The following is a 24,647-nucleotide window of genomic DNA, read 5'->3' on the forward strand; positions in this document are numbered from 1 at the left end:
TCATCTCCGAGGTGGACTACTCCCTCCTCATCGTGGTGGCCGTTGGGATGATGAAGATGGCTACCGGAGATGATCCCCCCTCTAGCAGGGTGCCGGAACAGGGTCTAGATTGGTTTTCGGTGGCTACAGGGGCCTGCGGCGGCGAAACTTCTCATCTAGGTCTATTTCTGATGGTTTCTTTATTTATAGGATTTTTGGGCGTCAGTTTCACGCGAAGATGGGCCTCGAGGTGAGCACAACCCACTGGGGCGAGCCAGGCTCACCAGGCACACCCTGGTGGGTTGTGCCCTCCTTGTGGCTCTTCTGGCCCTCCCACAAAGCTTTGGGGTCTCTTTTGTTCCAAAAAATCTCAACAAGTTTCATCTCAATTGGAGAACTTTCATTTCTGCACAAAAAACAACACCATGGTAGTTCTGCTTAAAAGAGTGTCAGTCTGGGTTAGTTCCATGGAAATCATACCAAACCCATATAAAATTGTTGTAAACATGGCATGAATACTTCAAAAATTATAGATACGTTGCAAATGTATTAGCATCCCCAAGCTTAATTCCTACTCGTCCTCGAGTAGGTAAATGACAAAAGAAATAATTTATGAAGTGTGAATGCTAGCAAAGTGCATAAGTTTGGTCAATGATAATTTCAATCACTTTTCCTAGCATCATAACAAAAAATCTTTCTTATAAAACTTCTCATGTTAAAGTAGCAACAAATTCACATGTTAAGGTTCAAACGATGAATTCTCTTGAAACTCAACAACCTATGTTCTCAATCACCAAGCAATTGTATGAAGGAAATATGCCCTAGAGGAAATAATAGTTATTATTTATTTCCTTATATCATGATAAATGTTTATTATTCATGCTAGAAATGTATTAACCGGAAACTTAGTACATGTGTGAATACATAGACAAACAGAGTGTCACTAGTATGCGTCTACTTGACTAGCTTGTTGAATCAAAGATGGTTAAGTTTACTAGCCATAGACATGAGTTGTCATTTGATTAACGGGATCACATCATTAGAGAATGATGTGATTGACTTGACCCATTCCGTTAGCTTAGCACGATGATCGTTTAGTTTGTTGCTACTGCTTTCTTCATGAGTTATACATGTTCCTCTGACTATGAGGTTATGCAACTCCCGAATACTAGAGGAACACTTTGTGGGCTACCAAACGTCACAACATAATTGGGTGTTTATAAAGGTTCTCTATAGGTGTCTCCGATAGCACTTGTTGAGTTGGCATAGATCGAGACTAGGATTTGTCAGTCCGATTGTCGGAGAGGTATCTCTAGGCCCTCTTGGTAATGCACATCACTATAAGCCTTGAAAGCAATGTGACTAATGATTTAGTTTCGGGGTGATGCATTACAGAACAAGTAAAGAGACTTGCCGGTAACCAGATTGAACTAGGTATTGAGATATCAACGATCGAATCTCGGACAAGTAACATACCGATGATAAAGGGAACAACATATACCGTTATGCGGTTTGACCGATAAAGATCTTCGTAGAATATGTAGGAACCAATATGAGCATCCAAGTTCCGCTATTGGTTATTGACCGGAGATGAGTCTCTGTCGTGTCTACATAGTTCTCGAACCTGTAGGGTCCGCACACTTAACATTCAGTGACGATCGGTATTACGAGTTTACGTGTTTTGATGTACCGAATGTAGTTCGAAGTCCCGGATTAGATCACGGACATGACGAGGAGTCTCAAAATGGTCGAGACATAAATATCAATACATTGGAAGCCTATATTTGGACATCGGAATGGTTCTGAGTGGTTCGGGCATTTTTTCGGAGTACCGGGAGGTTACTAGAACCCCCCGGGGAGTATATGAGCCTTATCGGGCCTTAGTGGAATAGAGGAGAGGTAAGGGAGATGTCGGTGTACAAAAGTAGGGGCTCTTCTTTTAACCCATTTACTTGTGCACGGGCAGTCAGAGCCGCGCGCCACGGCCACACATAGTAGGGTAGAGGAGGGAAGTCGGAGAGAAGCCAAAACACGAGGCAGCCAAGGCAACGGCAAGACCAGAAACGTAGGAGCGCAAGAGGGCGAGGTGGACTCCCTCGAAAAGATCCTTGCCGAGCTAGCCTCCACAGCCCCGGCAAGAGCCTCGCTGGGGCAACTTGCCCGATGCCAGCGGAGTGAGCCACCCTTGAGCCCACAGGCTCCAACCCAGCCAACTACATTGGAGCCAAGGCTCAGGAGGCGCCTCTGTGGTGGCATGCAAATCTTCGTCAAGATCATAAATGTGTGAGATCAGATGAGGACCAGAAGACGACGAACCTCGGCAGGATCCTAGCTGAGGAAATCCACAAGACCCCCGGCAAGACCCTTGCCGGGGACGACTGCGTCGCCACAGCAGCACCCTTGCCGGGCCCCCGACAAGACCCTTGCCGAGGGCATTAGCAGGGCCACTGCCAGGCCCGCGCCAGCCAAGACTCCACCACCGTCCCCAAGCAGTTGCTAGCTCAACCAGCTGGGCAAGCACCTGCGTGGCGACGGGCGGCCTCTACCCCGACTCAGCAAGCACCTGCGTGGCGGCATACGACCCTTCATGAAGGCTCCACCACCGTACCAGCCCAGAAGCCAGCCAACATGGCGCCACGATGCCTCATCAGCTCGGACGCATGTCGAGGCCAGGCGAGGCGGCGACAACTGGGACGTGCTTCCCTAGCGTCCGTGATAAAGCAAGGAGGGCACGTCAGCAACGCATTAAATGCGTTTGTCCGACGGTCCCAGAGGATAGGCTTGTCGACTGTAGACCTTTCCACCTCATGTGTGCCACTTTGGCAACCCCTTTTTCCTATAAAAGGAGGCCCAAGGCGACCAGGAGAGGGGGGCGGCTCTTTTGGGCAAAGTTGGACCCCGTAGCTAGCTCAAGAACACAAGAACACTCAAATACATCCACCAAAGCAGGACTAGGGTATTACACATCTTCGCGGCCCGAACCTGGGTAAACGATCTGTGTGCTTCCTGTTAGACCCGCTCTTCGCACAACCTCGTGCCCGCCAACCGTAGAAGGGATCCCAGTGACCCCATAGGTGTCGTTTCCACCGACATCTCTGGCGCACCAGGTAGGGGGCGCAGTCGTGAGAATCTAGTCTGATCGGGGCAGCGGTTTCATCATGGCCGTCGTTCCAAGGAAGAAGACGACCGAGCTTGGCGGCACCATCTGCGGATGCGGTGGACGCCCGTGCAATGACAGAAAAGCTAACTCGTGCAAAACTTTAAGCAATTTCTTTTTATATATATGGTTATTATCCTCGAAGGTCCTACCCTGTGTATGGAAAACCTGCACGCAAAGGGGCCCTTCTGCAATTGGCAACGCCCTTGTTCTGTTTCGAGTCCGTTCAACAGCTCAAACGGCCGCATCGAGAGTGGCAGGGTAGCCTTCCGCAATCGGCAACGCTCTCGATTCTGACTCGAGTCAAGCTCGACAGTTCGAGCGGCCGCGTTGAGAGCGGTAAGGTGGTTCACCTGGCAGCAAGCATACTCGGCAGGCTATTGGGGATCCGTCCTCAAGGCACCGTGGCCTGGGTTACGCGCCGGCAAGACTACCTGATTAACGTAGGGTGGACATACAAAGGGGGGTCAAATAGGATAATAACATGCATCATTTTCAAAAGTACAGCAGAGTTATATTACATCAATTGTTTCTGCGGTTCTAACTAAAGATATAAATTGTCTTAGCCATGAACCTACAACGGCAATGAGAAACGAGGTGCCTAATCCCGGCGCTGGCCCTCCACCCTCTCGATTCCGCCGATGCGGCTGATGATGGGCTTGATACGCTCCTTGAGCGTCGCGAGGTCTGCATCCTCCGGCAAGCTATCCAGCGTGGCGTCGAAGTCAGGTTGGGGTTCCAGTGCGCCACCTTGGTGAGAACCTTGGTCATGGCACCTCGGCAAAGCATCCGGGCATCATCGGCCAGGGAGGCCGCCCAATTGGAGTGGAGCTGCTCCAGGGCCCCGAGGACGCCCTCAAAGAAGACGGTCATCTTGGCGTTGGGGCTCACATTGCGCTCTAGGGTATACCTAACATTTTTCATCCCCATGGTAGCCAGCTGCATGGTGATCCTGCCGGCGATGCCTTCGAGGCGCCCGATCCAGCGGTTCTCACCTTCCATGAAATTCATGTGGTTGGCGACTTCGTTCTTCCGCAGCTGCCTCTCATCCTCCAGATCCTTGGCCAGGGTCTCCTCCCAGGTTTTGGTATCTGAGAGCATCCCCTCGAGACCCTCTAGCTTCTGCTTGAGGTCTTTGATGGAGTTGTTGGCCTCGGAAAGTTGCCCGGCCTTGTCGAGGACTGCACCCTGCGCCTCAACCAGGGCACCGTTGAACGTGTCCTTCTCCTTGGACAGCTTCAGGACCTGATCCTTCAGCTCGTCCCGCTCCACCTCCAGCTCCTTCGCCTTGCCGGTGTGAACCAGAGCCTGGGCATCGAGTGTGTCCCTGTGCCTCTACTCCAACTCCTGGGTCTGCTGCACGACGAGTTTCTCCACCTCCTCATCCTTGCCGCGGAGCGTTGCGGCAAGCTTCTCCTCACGCGCGGCAAGGTCCTCCTCCTGGGAGTTCAGCGTGGCCTGGTGCTGGGCTCGAGCAGCCTCGGCTTCAGTGGCCAGGTTCTTTGCCACCTCCTGGGCCTTCTCGATGTCGGCCCACTTCAAGGTGAGCTCCACCTCGCGCTTGGCCAGCTCGCCCTAGGCGGCCTTCAGCTCTCACAAGCTTGGTGGAACCAAGTTTGCGCCTCGGCGACGCGTCCCTTGAGGTCCTCCTCCGCCTTGTCCACCATTGCCATCCTAGACTTGGCCTTGTCCAGGTGGGCGCGGTGGAGTGCTTGGAGCTTTCTAAAGCTGGCGCCCATGGCCTGGAGAAGCCGCTCCTCCTGAGAACCGTCGCCACCGGTGCTTGGCTCGTCGACGACCTCGAGCTCGATGGCGGCAAGCACCTCCTCGTCGAACACCTCTCCCTCGGTGGGTGCCCTGGAGCTCGACACCCCTGGAAAGTGGACGAAAAGGTCGTCGCTCATCTTTAGATACCTGCCGGAGCCATAGGCAACGGAGCAGGAAGGCTGGTCATCAATAGCCTATTTCTCGGCAGCGGACTTGCCGGCCTCCCCGGCAGGTCCCTTGCCGGCCTCCTCGGCAGTAGCCTTGTCGGGCTACCCGGTAGGCCCCTTGGCGGTGTCCTCAGCGGCATTCTTGGCGGCCTCCTTGGCGGCGATCTTCTTGGCCTTCGCCGCGGCGTCCTTGGCGACATCCTCGATGATGGTCTCTGCGTCCTCCCGATCCGTCGAGAGAGGATCTGGATATCAACAAGGGGAAGAGGCGAAGCCAAGGCCATGGTCCAGAAAGAAGATAAAAAGAAAAGGGACGGAAGGTGAGTGGCTTACCTGTGCTGGCCTGGGAAGAAGAGGCCCCCTCCCCGCCAACATCCGACGCCGAGGTGTGGCCACCAGTGCCCAAGCTTGCCTCCTCCTCCTCCTCCATGTGCATGGGCTCGGTGCTTGGCGCCCTTGCCGGGGACAATCCTCGGGGCGGCGTGGTTGACGGAGGCGGCATGTTGGGGGTAGCCCTCAATGGCTCCTCCTGCTGCTGTCCTCCTCCTGCGATCACGGCAAGGACAGTACCAAGAATCGTACCCCCAACACACGTTGACTAGGGGCGGGCGATGAGCTTATGCTGGGGGATGCTCCGGGGGCTGCTGTCTGGGCTACTCACCACCACCAGTGGCGCCCTTGAAGTGCCTGTCGGGGGCTGGCCACCCGCCGAAGACCTGGCCCTCTTCACCCTCTGGGCTAGTGTCTCCGTGTCCCTACCAAGATGAAGACAAGTCAAGAAAATAAGCACGGTCTGAAGGTACGGAGATGACAAAAGTCGAGGCACTTACTCATCCTCCGCTTCTTCTTTCGCTGATTTCCTCTTCCTCCTCGGGCTAAGAGACCCGAGGTCGAAGAAGACCTCCGTGTCATCACCTGCCGGAGGGGGGGAAGTAGGTGGGGTTGGGGAACGCTTGGACGAAGAAGAGGCAGATGCTTTCTTCTTCGCCACCGCGTCCTTCACCAATTTCTTCGCCGCCGCAGCCCTCGTTTGACGTGCGGATGTCTGCTGGGCACGCCGGGGGTGCACGGCCCTGCCGGGCTGAATCGGCTCGCCAGAGCTGGCCCGCCGCATGACACGCCCTCTCCCCGTGGCTGGAGGGTCGACGGCCTCGTCCTGCTCCTCCTCTTCCTCCTCCTCCTCAGACAACTCGCCGACCACATCTTCAATAAGAGGGGCCCCGGTGCCGGCGCTACTAGCCTCCCCAGCGGACTCCGCCCACTGGGCGAGCTCCCTCTCCTCTACGGCCGCCGCGGCCTTGTCCTCCACGCCGCCGGCGCTGCCGACCTCCCTAGCGAGCTCGGCCTCCGCCGCCCTGGCGGCGTTGTAGTCCAGCTCTGCCTGGGTGGTGTCCTGGACGAGTCACGGCTCGCCGCAGACGTACTTCTCCACCAGGGTGTCAAAGAACTCCTGCACTTGATCCTCTGGCGGCTCGGCCCAATTTGGGGTGAGGCCGTGCATGTTGAACTCCGGCATCATGGCGATGATGTCGCTTCGGTGCGAGTTATTGCTCAGCGGGACCACCCCCGCCGGCAACCCAAACAAGGGCCCCTTGGCGACCTTGCCGGCCTTCGCAGCTTTGTCGGACCTCTTGGCTCTGCTGTCGTGGCTCACGTTGAGCTGAAAAAGCCGCTGGCAGAAGTGAGCATGCACCAACACCGTGAAGTTGTGGTCGAGGCCGGGGCGAAGCCTCATGATATCGGCCACATTCGTGAAGAGGCAGGCCGGCCTCCCCTTGTTATGCAGCGGAGCGATTCGGCGGTGGATGAAATCCGCCCCGATCATCTCAAGGGTGAGCCCAGCCTCGGTGAGGCGAAGAATCCTGCTGGTGGCGACCGTGAGCTTCACGTCCTTGGCATCGACATTGCTCCAGTCGTTTCTGCGAACCGGCGGCGCCTGGCGAACCCAGTAGAATTCTTGTGGATCCTCCTCTTCAATCCAGCACCACCGGCCCCGCCACTCCTCCCACCTATCCTTCTAAGCACCCTCCGAGTGTGTCCCCTTAGACCTCGGGATCCAGGAGACGCAACCGAAGATGGCGCCTCCCTTCTGGATCCGAGGGAAGATGTAGTGGCGGAAGAGTGTCGTGTTGGGATGCACTCCGACGAAGCCCTCATAGAGATGGGCGAAAAGAGCCATGCACGCCACGGCATTTGGGGTGAAATCCAGGAGGTGGAAGCCGAAGGTATGGATGATGTCATTGCAGAAATCAGAGAAGGGGGGGGGGGCAGATGCCGCAGGAAAAGTAATCGACGAAGAACGAATACCGATTCGGGGCGGCTTTGCCGCAGTTGGCGGGGATGACACGTGTGGCAGGATGCCTCGTCGGTTCTCCCCCCGTCTTGACCCCTCCACAGCGGTCTGAAGTTGTCCCAAAGGTGGGCCGCATCGACCGTCGAGGGGAATTAGCCAAGCTGCATCCGCGGCGCCGCCAACTCATTCTCCGGCGGCTCCGCCCCTCCGGCGTCCTTGGCCACTCCCTTGACGTTGCTAGTCTTGGGTGCCATGGCAGCTGTGAAAGGTGTAAGGGAAAGGGCAGGGAAAACGCGGCGACCGCGAGCGAGAGCAGGGGCTTGAGGAGGAAGAAGGAAGGGACGATGGTTCCGAGGTTGGAGAAGGCACAGGTGGTAAATGAGGAGCGTGCCTGCGGTCGTTCCTTTTTACGGGGAAGGCGCGGGCCGCCTCTTTACCATGATGTGACGCATGCGTGTGGAAACCACCCCACGCATGACCCCCACGTCACGCATGACTCTCCATGTCGTGCGTTCAACATAGGTCATGGGGAAGCGCAGCAAACGAGAAGTTACTGCGGTAAAATCCGCCCCACCTACCCGCACACCATTCTCGGCCAAGCCCAACAACGCGGCGCGCTTATGTGTGGCCCAGGCCCGGGAGCTCCTGTCGGTGTACAAAAGTAAGGGCTCGTCTTTTAACCCCTTTACTTGTGCATGGGCAGTCAGAGCCGCGCGCCATGGTCACACTTAGTAGGGCAGAGGAGGGAAGCCGGAGAGAAGCCAAAACACGAGGCAACCAAGGCAACGCGAAGACCAGAAACGCAGGAGAGCAAGAGGGCGAGGTGGAATCCCTCGGTAAGATCTTTGCCGAGGCAGCCCCCGCAGCCTCAGCAAGAGCCTTGCCGGGGAAACTTGCCCGATGCCAGCGGAGTGAGCCACCCTTGAGCCCATAGGCTCCAACCCAACCAACTACATTGGAAGCAAGACTCGGGAGGCACCTCTGTGGTGGCATGCAAATCTTCATCAAGATCATAAACATGTGAAATCAGATGAGGACCAGAAGACGGCGACCCTCGGCGGGATCCTAGCCAAGGAAATCCACAAGACCCCCGGCAAGACCCTTGCCAGGGGCGACTGCGATGCCGCAGCTGAACCCTTGCCGGGCCCCCGGCAAGACCCTTGCCGAGGGCATCAGCAGTGGCACTGCCGGGCCCGCGCCAGCCAAGACTCCACCACCACCCCCAAGCAGCTGCTAGCTCAACCAGCTGGGCAGGCACCTGCGTGGCGACGGGCGGCCTCTACACCGACTCAGCAAGCACCTGCGTGGCGGCATGCGACCCTTCATGAAGGCTCCACCACCGCGCCAGCCCAGCAACCAGCCAACGTGGCGCCATGATGCCTCATCAGCTCGGACGCGTGTCGAGGCCAGACGAGGCGGTGACAGCTGGGACGTGCTTCCCTGGCGTCCCCGATAAAGCAGGGAGGGCACATTGGCAGCGCATTAAAAACGTTTGTCTGACGGTCCCACATGATAGGCTTGTCGACTATAGACATTTCCACCTCCTGTGTGCCACTGTGCCAACCCCTTTTTCCTATAAAAGGAGGCCCGAGGAGACCAGGAGAGGGGGACAGCTCTTTTGGGCAAAGTTGCACCTCGTAGCTAGCTCAAGAACACAAGAACACAAAAATACATCCACCAAAGCAGGACTAGAGTATTACGCATCTTTGCGGCCCGAACCTAGGTAAATGATCCATGTGCTTCCTATCAGACCCGCTCTTCGGACAACCTCGTGCCCGCTAACCGTAGAAGGTATCCCAGTGACCCCATAGGTGTCGTGTCCACTGACAGAAGAAGAGGGAGGCGTGCCCCCCAAGCCCAATACGAATTGGGAGGGGGGCCAGCCCCCCTTTCCTTCCTCCCTCTCTCCTCCTTCCTTCCTCTCCTACTCCTACTTGGAAGGGCTCCTGCTTCTACTAGGAAAGGGGGAATCCTACTCCCAGAGGGAGTAGGACTCCCCCAGGGCGCGCCATAGAGAGGGCCGGCCCTCCCCCTCCTCCACTCCTTTATACACGGGGGAGGGGGCACCCCATGGACACACAAGTTGATCAGTTGATCTTTTAGCCGTGTGTGGTGCCCCCCTCCACCATAATCCACCTCGGTTATATCATGGCAGTGCTTAGGCGAAGCCCTGTTCTGGTAGCATCATCATCACCATCATCACGCCGCCGTGCTGACGAAACTCTCCCTCAAAGCTCTACTGGATCGTGAGTTCGCGGGTCATCATCGAGCTGAACGTGTGCATATCGCAGAGGTGTCGTATGTTCGGTACTAGGGATCAGTCGATCGTGAAGACGTACGACTACATCAACCGCGTTGTCATAACGCTGCCACTTACGAACTACGCGGGTACGTAGATGATACTCTCCCCTCTCATTGCTATGCATCACCATGATCTTGCGTGCGCATTGGATTTTTTTTGAAATTACTACATTACCCAACAGTGGCATCCGAGCCAGGTTTATGCGCATATGTTATATGCACAAGTAGAACACAAAGGAGTTGTGGGCATGGGTATATACATATTGCTTGCCGTCACTAGTTGATTCTTCATTCAGCGGCATTGTTGGATGAAGTGGCCCAGACCGACATTACGCTTACGCGAGACTGGTTCTAGTGATGAGCTTCGCACACAGGTGGCTAGTGGGTGTCTGTTTCTCCAGCTTTAGTTGAATCGGATTCAATGAACAGGGTTCTTTCTGAAGATCAAAAAGCAATCACTATACCGCATTGTGGTTTTTGATGCGTAGGTAAGAACGCTTCTTGCTCAGCCCGTAGCAGCCACGTAAAACTTGCAACAACAAAGTAGAGGACGTCTAACTTGTTTTTGTAGGGCATGTTGTGATGTGACATGGTCAAGACATGATGCTAAAGTTTATTGTATGAGATGATCATGTTTTGTAACACAGTTATCGGCAGCTGGCAGGAGCCAAATGGTTGTCGCTTTATTGTATGAAATGCAATCACCATGTAATTGCTTTACTTTATCACTAAGCTGTAGCGATAGTCGTAGTGGCAATAGTTGGCGAGACGACAACGATGCTTCGATGGAGATCAAGGTGTTAAGCCGGTGACAATGGTGATCATGACGGTGCTTTGGAGATGGAGATCAAAGGCACAAGATGATAATGGCCATATCATATCACTTATATTGATTGCATGTGATGTTTATCCTTTATGCATCTTATTTTGCTTAGTTCTACCGTAGCATTATAAGATGATCTCTCACTAATTTCAAGGTATAAGTGTTCTCCCTGAGTATGCACCGTTGCTACAGTTCGTCGTGCTGAGACACCACGTGATGATCAGGTGTGATAAGCTCTACGTTCACATACAATGGGTGCAAGCCAGTTTTGCACATGCAGAATACTCGGGTTAACCTTGAAAAGCCTAGCATATGCAGATATGGCCTCAGAACACTGAGACCGAAAGGTCGAGCATGAATCATATAGTAGATGTGATGAACATAGTGATGTTCACCATTGAAAACTACTCCATCTCATGTGATGATCGGACATGGTTTAGTTGATATGGATCACATGATCACTTAGATTATTAGAGAGATGTCTATCTAAGTGGGAGTTCTTAAGTAATTTGATTAATTGAACTTTAATTTATCATGAACTTAGTACCTGATAGTATTTTGCATGTCTATGTTGTTGTAGATAGATGGCTCGTGTTGTTGTTCCATTGAATTTTAATGCGTTCCTAGAGAAAGCTAAGTTGAAAGATGATGGTAGCAATTACATGGACTGGGTCCGTAACTTGAGGATTATCCTCATTGCTGCACAAAAGAATTACGTCCTAGAAGCACCGCTAGGTGACAAACCCGCTGCAGGAGCAACACCAGATGTTATGAACACCTGGCAGAGAAAAGCTGATGACTACTTGATAGTTCAGTGTGCCATGCTTTATGGCTTAGAATCGGGACTTCAACGATGTTTTGAACGTCATGGAGCATATGAGATGTTCCAGGAGTTGAAGTTAATATTTCAATCAAATGCACGGATTGAGAGACATGATGTCTCCAATAAGTTCTACAGTTGTAAGATGGAGGAGAATAGTTCTGTCAGTGAACATATACTCAGAATGTCTGGGTACCACAGCCACTTGACTCAACTGGGAGTTAATCTTCCTAATGATAGTGTCATCGATAGAGTTCTTCAATCACTGCCACCAAGCTACAAGAGCTCCGTGATGAACTATAATATGCAAGGGATAACGAAAGTAATTCCCAAGCTCTTCGCGATGCTGAAATCGGCGAAGGTAGAAATCAAGAAATAGCATCAAGTGTTCATGGTTAACAAGACCACTAGTTTAAAGAAAAGGGCAAAGGGAAAGAAACAGGAACTTCAAAGAAGAATAGCAAGCAAGTTGCTGCTCCCATGAAGAAGCTCAAAGCTAGACCCAAGCCTGGAACTGAGTGCTTCTGCTGCAAAGGAAATGGTCACTGGAAGTGGAACTGTCGTAGATACTTGGCGGATAAGAAGGATGCCAAAGTGAAAAAAAGTATATTTGATATGCATGTTATTGATGTGTACTTTACTAGTGTTTATAGCAACCCTGCGGTATTTGATACTGGTTCAGTTGCTAAGAGTAGTAACTCGAAACGGGAGTTGCAAAATAAACAAACACTAGTTAAGGGCAAGGTGATGACATGAGTTGGAAGTGATTCCAAGGTTGATAAGATCACCATCGCACACTCCCTTTACCTTCGGGATTAGTGTTGAACCTAAATAAATGTTATTTGGTGTTTGCGTTGAGCATAATATGATTGGATCATGTTTATTGCAATACAGTTATTTATATAAGACAAAGAATAATTGTTATTCTGTTTACATGAATAAAAACCTTCTGTGGTCATACACCCAAGGTGAATGGTTTATTGAATCCCGATCGTAGTGATACACATATTTATAATATTGAAGCCAAAAGATGAAAAGTTAATAATGATAGTGCAACTTATTTGTGGCACTGCCGTTTAGGTCATATTGGTGTAAAGCGCATGAAGAAACTCCATGTTTATGGGCTTTTGGAACCACTTGATGCTTACGAACCATGCCTCATGGGCAAGATGACTAAGACTCCATTCTCCGGAACAATGGAGCGAGCAACTACTTATTGGAAATAATACATACTGATGTATGCGGTCCGATGAGTGTGTTGTGGAACGTACTAATTTCAAAAAAAATCCTACACACACGCAGAATCATGGTGATGCATAGCAACGAGAGGGGAGAGTGTTGTCTACGTACCCTCATAGACCGTTAGTGGAAGCGTTTATCAACACGGTTGATGTAGTCGTACACCTTCACGATCCGTCCGATCAAGTACCGAATGTATGGCACCTCCGCGTTCAGCACACGTTCAGCTCGATGACGTCCTCGCCTTCTCGATCCAGCAAGAGGGGTGAAGTAGTAGATGAGGTCCTGCAGCACGACGGCGTGGTGACGGTATTGGTGAAGAACAAACTCCGCAGGGCTTCGCATAAGCACTACGAAAATTATGATGGAGGATAAACTAGAGGGGACGGGATAGCCGGCACACGGCTTGGTGTTTCTTGATGTGTCTTGGGTGCTAGCCCAACCCCTCTATTTATATGTTGAGCCTTGGGGTCAAAACTTGGAGTAAAATCCTCCACAAAGTCAGTTTCACCCGAAAGGCAAGAGTCCTTCTCGGACTCCAGGGCCAGATGCCAGGGTTCCCGGCGTCTGGACCCAGATACCAGGGACCCTTGCGTCTGGCCCCTGGACTCCGCAAAACTTCCTTTTGCGCTTTCCAAATACCTTGTGGGCTTGCCCCTTTGGCCCAAATAATGTGTTCTCGTACCCAAACATTTCGGGAAACATCCAGAACCCCTTCCGGTAAATGCCAGAACCCTTCCGGAGACCAAACACTATTATCCCATATAACAAACTTTATCTCTGGACCATTCCGGAGTTCCTTGTCATGTCCGTGATCTTATCTGGAACTCCGAACAACATTCAGTTACCAACATACATGACTCATAAATACTATATCGTCAACGAACGTTAAGCATGCGGACCCTACGGGTTCGAGAACTATGTAGACATGACCGAGACATTTCTCTGGTCAATAACCAATAGCGGAACCTGGATGCCCATATATATTGACTCCTACATATTCTACGAAGATCTTTATCGGTCGAACCGCATAACAACATACGTTGTTCCGTTTGTCATCAGTATGTTACTTGCACGAGATTCGATCGTCGGTATCTCAATACCTAGTTCAATCTCGTTACGGCAAGTCTCTTTACTCATTCCACAATACATCATCCTGCAACTAACTCATTAGTTACAATGCTTGCAAGGCTTATAGTGATGTGCATTACCAAGTGGGCCCAGAGATACATCTTCGACAATCGGAGTGACAAATCCTAATCAGGAAATACGCCAACTCAACAAGTACCTTCAGAGACACCTATAGAGCACATTTATAATCACCCAGTTACGTTGTGACGTTTGGTAGCACATAAAGTATTTCTCCGGTAAACGGGAGTTGCATAATATAATAGTCATAGGAACATGTATAAGTCAGGAAGAAAGCAATAGCAACAAACTAAACGATCAAGTGCTAAGCTAATGGAATGGGTCAAGTCAATCACATCATTCTCCTAATGATGTGATCCTGTTTAATCAAATGACAACTCATGTCTATGGTTAGGAAACATAACCATCTTTGATCAATGAGCTAGTCAAGTAGAGGTGAGGGAGTCCTGGATTAGGGGTCTCCGGACAGCCGGACTATATCCTTTGGCCGGACTGTTGGACTATGAAGATACAAGATTGAAGACTTCGTCCCGTGTACGGATGGGACTCTACTTGGCGTGGAAGGCAAGATAGGCAATACATATATGTATATTTCCTCCTTTGTAACTGACCTTGTGTAACCCTAGCCCCCTCCGGTGTCTATATAAACCGGAGGGTTTTAGTTCGTAGGACAACAGACAATCATACCATAGGCTAGCTTCTAGGGTTTAGCCTCTTTGATCTCGTGGTAGATCAACTCTTGTACTACTCATATCATCAAGAACAATCAAGCAGGACGTAGGGTATTGCCTCCATCAAGAGGGCCCGAACCTGGGTAAACATCGTGTCCCCTGCCTCCTGTTAACATCCGCCTTAGACACACAGTTCGGGACCCCCTACCCGAGATCCGCTGGTTTTGACACCGACATTGGTGCTTTCATTGAGAGTTCCATTGTGCCGTCACCATAAGGCTTGATGGCTCCTTCGATCATCGCTAGCGATGTCGTCCAGGGCGAGGTTTTCCTCCCCGGACATATCTTCGTATTCGGCGGCTTCGCATTGCGGGTTAATTTGCTTGGCCATCTGGAGCAGATCGAGAGCTACGCCCCTGGCCATTAGGTCAGATTTGGAAACTCGAACTACACGGCTGACATCCGTGGAGACTTGATCTTCGACGGATTCGAGCCCATGTGGGACACGCCGCACAGTCGCGACGAGCATGAAGTAACTCTGTCGTCGGACAGTGTTCGGGAGATCCCATCCGCAACTGCTCCGGCTGTTAATCCGGAGCAAATCGCACCATCCGAGAGCGGAGGGATAGACCCCGCCATGGAGGCCGCACTCTCAGTGGCGATAGAGCCAGATACCGACTTCACCCCTTTCGAGAGGCGCGTCGCCGAACCATTGGATTTACATCCGTGCCCGTCGAATCCGACGGGGCGCCGATCATGGAGTTCACCTCCGCGGATATCTTTCAGCACTCACCCTTCGGAGATGTGCTAAATTAATTAACGTATCTCTCCCTGTCATGAGAACCTTGGCCGAACTATGTCCGGCTAGAATAGGATGCGGACGACGAAGAAATTCGTGGCCCACCCACCACCCACTTAGTAGCCACTGTCGATGACTTAACTGACATGCTCGGCTTCGACTCCGAAGACATCGACGGTATGGACGACGATGCAGGAGACGAACAGGAACCACCGCTCACAGGGCGCTGGACTGCCACTTCATCACATGACGTATACATGGTGAATACACCCAGAGAGGGCAATGGCAAAGAGACAGCGGAGGATGCCCCCTCCAAGCAACCCAAGCGCCGACATCAGCGGCGCCGCTCTAAGTCCCGCCATAGCAAAAACAGCGATAACAGCGCAAGAGGAAATAACAGTCCAGTCGACTCTAGAAGAAACGATGACTGCACCACCCCGGTGGCAGAGCACGATCAAGATGCAAACTGCAAACATAGTACGGCTCCGACGTCCGAACACGACGACGCCAAGGATAAGCCTCATCAAACCCCGTCTAGGGAAGAAAGCAGCCCAGACGAAGATGCACACATCATCCCGGAAACACACTTGGAGCAAGAGAACCTCCGCAGAAGGCTTATTGCCACAGCGAGGAGCCTGAAGAAACAGAAGCAAAGGCTCAAGGTAGCACAAGATACACTCAACAGCAGGTGGAACAAAGTAACAAAGTATGGTGGAAGTTACCATAAAAATAGCTATCCAAAGCACAAGTTATTACCAGAATTCAACGACGAGGCCTTAGAGCCTATACAACCGAAGAATGATATGGCCAACTGGCCGGATCCACCACCTTGTGAATGCGATAGAGCGTCTAACAAAGTCGCGCATAAGTCAACACACGATCTATGTGAGAACTTGCGTAAAAAATCTGGCACGACCAGATCCATCTATGGATCTAGGAAGCGCGCTACAGTATAAAACCAACACCGAATACTGCAACCGTCCGAACACCATGGCACATCCCAATATAGCGGTGCCGCACACCCCTTATGTTTCACTGATGAGGTGCTGGATCACAAATTCCCAGAGGGATTCAAACCGATGAACATAGAGGTGTACGACGGGAGCACAGACCCTGGAGTCTGGATAGAGGACTTTATCCTCCATATTCATATGGCTTGTGGAGACGATCTCCATGCCATTAAATACTTGCCCTCATGCTTAAAGGGATAGCTCGACACTAGCTGAAAAGCCTCACAGGAAACTCAACTGGAAGTTGGGAGGAGCTCGAGGACGCTTTTTGGGCCAATTTTCAAGGGACTTATGTCCGACCTCCGGATGCACACGATTTAAGTCACATAATCCAATAGTCCGGAGAGTCCCCCCGAAAGCTTTGGAATAGGTTCCTCACCAAGAAGAACCAAATTGTCGACTGTCCGGACGCTGAAGCCTTAGCAGCTTTTAATCACAGCGTCCGAGACGAATGGCTCGCCAGACACCTCGGCCAAGAAAAACCAAGAACGATGGCAGCCCTAACAAGCCTCATGACCCGCTTTTGTGCGGGCGAGGACAACTGGTTGGCCCGTAGCAGCACCAGCGACCCAAGCACATCCGAAGTCAGGGATGGCAATGGTAAACCATGACACAACAAAAACGAGCGTCGAAATAAAGAAGGTAACCCAGATAACACGCCGGTAAATGCCAGATTCAGGAGCTCCCGACCAGGTCAGTGAAAAAAGCCTTTCAAAGGCAGCAGAGAAGGACAATCTGGCCTAAACAAAATTCTTGACAAACTCTGTCAGATTCACAGCACCCCAGACAAACCTGCAAATCCTACCCACAGAGAATGTTGGGTCTTCAAGCAGGCCGGTAAGCTAAACGCCGAACACAAAGGGGAAGAGACACCAAGCGAAGACGAAGATGAACCTCACCAGCAAAGCGCCGGAGGACAGAAAAAGTTCCCACCAGAGGTTAAAACAGTAAATGTGATCCATGTGACAAAGAGGAGAAGCAAGTATGCACTCCAAAGCACACGCGCCATAGAGCCCGTCACCCCTAGGTTCAACCCCTGGTTGGCCTGCCCGATCACTTTTGATCCTACGGATCATGATACAAATATCCGGCATGAAGGACTGACGGCCTTGATGTTAGACCCAATAATAAATGGGTACCATTTCACACGAGTCCTCATGGACGGCGGCAGTGATCTAAATCTGATATATCAGGACACAGTCCGCAAAATGGGGATAGACCCGACACAGATAAGCCACAGTAATACTACCTTCAAGGGAGTAATACCAAGCCAAGAGGCCCGCTGTACGGGCTCTCTACTACTAGAGGTGGTATTCGGTTCTCCCGATAACTTCGGAGCAAAAGGTTAACTTTTCACATCGCCCCATTCCGAAGTGATTATCAAGCACTACTCGGAAGAACGGCTTTCAGTCATTTTAACGCAATACCGCATTATGCTTTTATCAAGCTTAAGATGCCCGGTCCACGTGGCATCGGCTCAGTTAGCGGAAATACCGCACGTTTCTTATGTACGGAAGAGGATGCAATGGCTCTAACAGCCACAAACTAGACGGCCTCACCAACCAGAAAAATGGCAGGTCGTCAAGACCACGGCCACGGTTAAACCAATCCGGCGTTCCATCATATATACATGAGATTGGTTTGATGGTCAAACCCTCATAAAAGATACCAGGGGCTTCCCGCGTGTAATCAGGGCCAGCCCGGCCCAACTTGGCATCTCTTGAATTTTCATAGTTCATTGATAATAACCAATTCTTCTTTTTGGCATGGCAACTTTCACCTAAGTTCTTTCCTTTTACAGATGACAATCGTGCTACACCCGTCCAGGACACGGCACAACGAAGACACAGGCGCAGACGTGCAGCAGGGACCCGCCCAAAGGTTTCTTTTTAGATTAAGACCCTGCGTGAACCTTTTTTACTGTCTCTTGTTGCTCACATCCTCCGGATACTCCACACAACCGAGAAGTATGCTGGCGTTATTGACATGTTGCCACATCAGTATTTTGCATGTACCTGGACACATGGGGTTTCTTATTAAGGGCATTTTTAGCCCGGTATATGTTATAAAGACCGAACACCTTAGGGAGTGTTCGGCGTCGCGAGTTTGGCCCTATATGCCTCAGCTCCGAATCATGTCTTTGGTCACATTTTGGGTTTTCCAGGCTCCCATGTTTTGGTACCTTACGTTCCATTGTATCGGCTAAGGTAGCACTGGGGGAACTATTGCGATTGTGCCCTGGTTCATCCGGATGAGTACCTCAATAGAGAAAGCCGAAAACTGACTGTCATGATATAGCGAGAGACTGGTCAACCACTCGATGACTAATAGGAATCTTCGGGATTCCTCCGCATTAACGAAGGTCCGTTTCCCGGTCATGTACGTACGCGCCCCGTATTCGGACGAGCGCAGAAGTACCAGGGGCTATATAGTAGCCCCACCATCAAACTCCTATGGCTAAGTGAAAGTGTTAAAGAAATATAGTCCGATTGCCTCATTCGCTGTGCTATCTCCTCCTTAACGGACCAAGACGTTGGATCAAGTGTGGATATGCATTTTCTACGAACACCCCCGCATTATATGCGTGGGGGCGGAAGCCGACGACTGCAAACTTTCAGGTTATATACATATATACATAAATGATCGCACAGGAGGCATCATAGTACTTTCGGGCAAAAGTATAAATACAGCCTTGATAATTCAATAAAACATTGTTTTTACAATGGGAATAGATGTCACTAGAACATAATATTCTTCGAGCACTGAGCCTCTATCGAATGAGCGCCTTCAAGAACTTCTTCAAAGTAGTGCTCGACAGCCACTCGGCCTACGGCTGAACCCTGTGTTGCAACAGTGGTGGCCTCCATCTCCGCCCAGTATGTCTTGACACGCGCAAAGGCCATCCGCGCACCTTCTATGCGTGCCGATCTCTTTACAGCATAGATGCGTGGCACAACACCAAGGAATTGTTGCACTAAACTAAAGTAGCTATTCGGCCTTGGCCCTCCCGGCCACAGGTGATCCACCACAGACCTCATGGCAAGTCCGGACAACCTATGGAGCTCGGCCCACTCGGCCATTCACTCATTCAATAGCAGTGGACGGACTAGAGCATGAAACTGTGACCAGAACAGCTTTTCCACTTCGGGACCTTTCTGATACTTGAAGTACTCGGCCGCATCAGTAGCACTTGCAGCCAAATCCACGGAGGCGTCCGCAGAACTCCATAGCCGGTCCCGAGGAGCATACTTCGGATCTCTGAAATTAGTTCACAGCAAGAAGGGCTTCCCAGACACGATATCTGCAGCTTGATTCAGCTCCTCCTTCGTCGCTCTAATTTTGGAGCGGGCTTCCTTGGCAGCCACCAGGGCCTTCTCTAGGTCCGTCGCCTTTGCCCAGGTTTCTTCTTTAAGAAGCTAGTAACGGTCAGCGGCATCTTTTAACTCGACAGCCATCTTGGCTATTTTTTCCTTGCTCTCGCAATGTGCGTCCTGTTCGGCCCTTAACTCTTCGGCTGCCTTTAGAGCGGCCGCATTGCTACTCCTTGCTTGCTCCTTGGCTAGGGCAAGCTCCGCCAGAAGGGTCTCCACGGTGGCAGCTCCATCTGCAGTCACAACATATTAAAGATACTGGCATCATGCTCCTCTTACTATGTGTTGATCACCGGAAAAATCACTTACCCTGTGCCTTGTCATGCCGCTTGTTGACAAGCATGATGTCGGCATCCGCCGCATCCAGTTGCCGCTTTAACTCGGCAAACCCATCAGTCCGGCTAGCCAACTGCACATCAAGGCGATCCGGTTATTACCTGGGACTATGATCCTCTATTTGCTTCCATTTTCGACGACAACCAGAGTCTCAGGGGCTACTATCTGCATAGGGCACACCTAACGTATACGGTACTATCAAAAACATACACTATTTCACGTACCTCGAAGCCTTTCAGCAGACTCATAAAGGCTTCATGCAAACCGCTTTCAGCGGATGAAATCCTTTCAATTACCGTACCCAATAGCGTACGATGCGCTTCCGAGACAACCGCTTGCCCCAGAAGATCCTTCAGCGCGTCCGGCCGCACACTGTACGGACCCTTGCTGTCGCTCTCCTTAGGAGTCGGATATTCCGGATCCCGGGTAGCCAAAGGGTTATCCTATGCCCTTAGTGGATCCGGAGATACCCTTCGCGACGACACTTCAAGGTCGCCCTCTTCACGAGGCAGGGTGTCAGGGGGGGGGGGCGTTTCGCTCTCCATCATCTCTGGAAGAAGATCCCCCGAAGAGGAACTCTGTCGAGAAGGGCTACGATCCGAACTACAATTTATAAGAATCGGTTATTGTCTTCGGAAGTAAGGTAGGATGTTTCCCCTATTAAGTACTTTTCGATTACTTACATCTCGGTAGATGGCTGAACCCCACGTGGACATTGTGCGGCAAGAATACCCTCCGAGGCAGGACCCTCTGATGAAGATTTCTTCTCCCGTTTGGAAACCTTAGTTTCCGAATCTTCAGAGGTAGTCCTCTTCCTTCCCCGGGGAGAGAGAATGTTAGATTCTTCCCTTTGGTTGTCCTCCCTCGCGGAGGCGCTCATTCCCCCGGCTGGAATAAGTAGCGAGTGAGGCCCGCTTTCGCCCTCTCTATTCCCCCCATCATCTTCCTTTGAGGGCACTGGATAAGGCGCCGGCTCGAGCATCTTGTCCAGTACCGGATTGTCCAAGCCCTCAGGAAGGGGGGGCGAACACCTGATCATCATCGCCTTTGTTATCCAGTCCTGGTCAAAGAGCGGCTCTTTAGAATGATGCCATGATAAATAAAAGGATAGTAGGTTCGGCATGGGATTACTTACTTGGGTAGCAGGGCGGTTGCAGCTCAGACCCACATCCTCGGTGGTGTCCAGACACTTTATTTGGGGTCCGAAGAACGATTTGTACATCTCTTCGTGCGTCATGCCGAGGAAATGTTGAATAGCTCGCGGTCCTTCCGGGTTTAATTCCCACATGCAGAGGGGACGCCCTTTGCAAGGCTGGACTCGACGAACTAGCATAACTTGCATTACCATAACCAGACTGAAATCTCTCTCAAAGAGATCTCGGATATGGCTTTGCAGTATTGGCACGTCCTTGGCTGGACCCCAGCTCAACCCCCTGCTGATCCATGACATCAGTTGCGGTGGGGGGCCCGAGTGAAAGGTGGGGCAGCTACTCACTTGGCACTTCGGCGAGCTGTGATGTAAAACCACTCCCGCTGCCACAATCCGGACACCTCTGGGAAGGTACCCTCGGGCCATGGAGCGTCAGCGATTTTGCTTATTAAAGCACCTCCGCACGCTGCGTGCCACCCCTCGATCATCTTCGGCTTCACATCGAAGGTCTTGAGCCATAGGCCAAAGTGAGGGGTAATGCGGAGGAAGGCCTCACATACGACAATAAATGACGAGATGTGAAGAAGGGAATCCGGGGCCAGATCATGAAAATACAGCCCATAATGGAACATAAGACCCCTAACAAAGGGATCCAGAGAGAGGCCTAGTGCTCGGAGGAATTGGGAGATGAACACGACGCTCTCGTTGGGTTCGGGAGTAGGGACGACCTGCCCTTGGGCAGGCAGCCTATGCGAAATTTCGGCGGTCAGATATCTGGCCTCTCTCAACTTCTTGATGTCCTCCTCTGTGACGGAGGAAGGCATCCACCGACCTTGAAGGTTGGATCCAGACATAGTTGAAGGTCCGAAGCACCTGACCTGAGCTTTGGGTGTTAGAACTCGAGGCGGGGGAAGGATTCGATTGAGCACGGGAGGGAAAAGGAAAAAGCCTCGTCCCCTTTATAAAGAGGGTGAATATCAAGCGTCCTCCTCGTGGCCGTTTGGGACTTGCCTAAGATCTAGGAGTCATACCAACAGGAACGGTTGGGTTACCCACGTCTGTATTGATGAGAATCCCGTGATAAGGGGACACGATCTCTACTTTGACAAGACATGGCGAGAAAACCGCCTCGCGTTATGTGCGGAGCTGGTTGAGAAAAATGGTTCGAATAATGACCGGACCATGGCATGATGTCATGCTGTCAAAACGTGTCAGCAGATTAGATTTATGGAAATATTATTCTCTCTACAGTGGTATGTGGAACTTATTTTGCAGGGCCGGACACTATCCTTGTATTCAAAACTCTTCCATGGTGTATGCGGAGGAGGAACCCGCCTTGCAATGCCGAACACAATATAGCGCGCCGGACTCATCATCATTGAAGCCTGGTTCAGGGGCTACTGAGGGAGTCCTGGATTAGGGGGTCTCCGGACAGCCGTACTATATCCTTTGGCCGGACTGTTGGACTATGAAGATACATGATTGAAGACTTCGTCCCGTGTCCTGATGGGACTCTACTTGGCCTGGAAGGCAAGCTAGGCAATACAGACATGTATATCTCCTCCTTTGCAACCGACCTTGTGTAACCCTAGCCCCCTCCGGTGTATATATAAACCGGAGGGTTTTAGTTCGTAGGACAACAGACAATCATACCATAGGCTAGCTTCTAGGGTTTAGCCTCTTTGATCTCGTGGTAGATCAACTATTGTACTACTCATATCATCAAGAACAATCAAGCATGACATTGGGTATTACCTCCATCAAGAGGGCCCGAACCTGGGTAAACATCGTGTCCCCTGCCTCCTGTTACCATCTGCCTTAGACACACAGTTTGGGACCCCCTACCCGAGATCCGCCAGTTTTGACACCGACAAGAGGCATACTAGTGACACTATGTTTGTCTATGTATTCACACATGTATCATGTTTCCGGTTAATAAAATTCTAGCATGAATAATAAACATTAATCATGAAATAAGGAAAAAAATACTAACTTTATTATTGCCTCTAGGGCATATTTCCTTCAGAGTGTTGAGGCTCGCAGCGGGTATCATTATTTTCTGACCTTCACAGATGATTTGAGCAGATATGGGTATATCTACTTGATGAAACATAAGTCTGAAACATTTGAAAAGTTCAAAGAATTTTAGAGTGAAGTGGAAAATCATCGTAGGAAGAAAATAAAGTTCCTACGATCTGATCGTGGAGGAGAATATTTGAGTTACGAGTTTGGTCTTCATTTGAAACAACGCAGAATAGTTTCACAACTCACGCCACCTGGAGCACCACAGCGTAATGGTGTGTCTGAACGTCGTAATCACACTTTACTAGATATGGTGCGATCTATGATGTCTCTTACTGATTTACCGCTATCGTTTTGGGGTTATGCACTAGAGACATCTGCATTCACGTTAAAGAGGGCACCATCTAAATCCATTGAGATGACACCGTATGAACTATAGTTTGGCAAGAAACCAAAGCTGTCATTTCTTAAAGTTTGGGGTTGCAATGCTTCTGTGCAAAAGTTTCAAACTGATAAGCTCGAACCCAAATCGGAGTAGTGCGTCTTCATAGGATACCGAAAAGAAACTGTTGGGTACACCTTCTATCACAGATCCGAAGGCAAGATATTTTGTTGCTAAGAATGGATCCTTTCTAGAGAAGGAGTTTCTCTCGAAAGAAGTGAGTGGGAGTAAAGTAGAACTTGATGAGGTAATTGTACCTACTCCCTTATTGGAAAGTAGTTCATCACAGAAATTTGTTCCTATGACTCCTACACCAATTAGTGAGGAAGCTAATGATGATGATCATGTAACTTCAGATCAAGGTACTACTGAACCTCGTAGGTCAACCAGAGTGAGATCCGCACCAGAGTGGTATGGTAATCCTGTTCTGGAGGTCATGTTACTTGAACATGACGAACCTACAAACTATGAGGAAGCGATGATGAGCCCAGATTCCGCGAAATGGCTTGAAGCCATGAAATCTGAGATGGGATCCATGTATTAGAACAAAGTATGGACTTTCATTGACTTGCCCGATGATCGGTGAGCCATTAAGAATAAATGGATTTTCAAGAGGAAGACAGACACTGATAGTAGTGTTACTATCTACAAAGCTCGAATTGACACAAAAGGTTTTTGACAAGTTGAAGATATTGACTACGATGAGATTTTCTCACTTGTAGCAATGCTTAAGTCTGTCCGAATCATGTTAGCAATTGCCACATTTTATGAAATCTGGAAAATGGATGTCAAAACTACATTCCTTAATGGATTTCTTAAAGAAGAGTTGTATCTGATGCAACAAGAAGGTTTTGTCAATCCTAAAGGTGCTAACAAAGTGTGCAAGCTCCAGCGATCCATCTATGGACTAGTGCAAGCATCTCGGAGTTGGAATATAATCTTTGATAAAGTGATCAACATATGGTTTTATACAGAGTTTATGTGAAGCCTGTATTTACAAGAAAGTGAGTGGGAGCACTATAGCCTTTCTGATAAGTATATGTGAATGACATACTGTTGATTGGAAATGATGTAGAATTTTCTGGAAAGCATAAAGGAGTGTTTGAAAGGAGTTTTTCAAAGAAAAGACCTCGGTCAAGCTGCTTACACAT

The sequence above is a fragment of the Triticum aestivum genome, chromosome 1A (assembly GCF_018294505.1).
Source record: "Triticum aestivum cultivar Chinese Spring chromosome 1A, IWGSC CS RefSeq v2.1, whole genome shotgun sequence".
NCBI lineage: Eukaryota > Viridiplantae > Streptophyta > Magnoliopsida > Poales > Poaceae > Triticum > Triticum aestivum.